Genomic DNA, 212 nt, shown 5'->3' with positions numbered 1-212 from the left:
TCGATTATAGATATAATCTTCATGTTCGATAATTTCATTTATTTATCCGTGAGATAATAAAAGATGGGGGAAGGAAATTTGGTGGAGTTCGAATTATGTATTTGGTAAAAAATATAGTCAGTTGTATATAATACTCTTAAATAATCTTCCCCTCCATGATTATTCCTCTTCGTTTCTTATTTCTTCACCGATCGAATTCTTTTATCTTCGCT

General features: G+C 30.2%; 1 protein-coding gene across 1 annotated transcript in view; it reads right to left on the bottom strand.

Moving 5' to 3' along the window:
* LOC102676464 (protein apterous-like) overlaps positions 1-212 on the bottom strand; it is a 50,736-nt gene that overhangs the window by 5,607 nt on the left and 44,917 nt on the right. The gene's annotated exons all lie outside the window — the stretch shown is intronic.

This window comes from Apis dorsata, unplaced genomic scaffold (assembly GCF_000469605.1).
Source record: "Apis dorsata unplaced genomic scaffold, Apis dorsata 1.3 scaffold_169, whole genome shotgun sequence".
Taxonomy (NCBI): domain Eukaryota; kingdom Metazoa; phylum Arthropoda; class Insecta; order Hymenoptera; family Apidae; genus Apis; species Apis dorsata.
The sequence above is the reverse complement of the archived record's forward strand: the minus strand, read 5'-3'. Positions and strand labels throughout refer to the sequence as shown.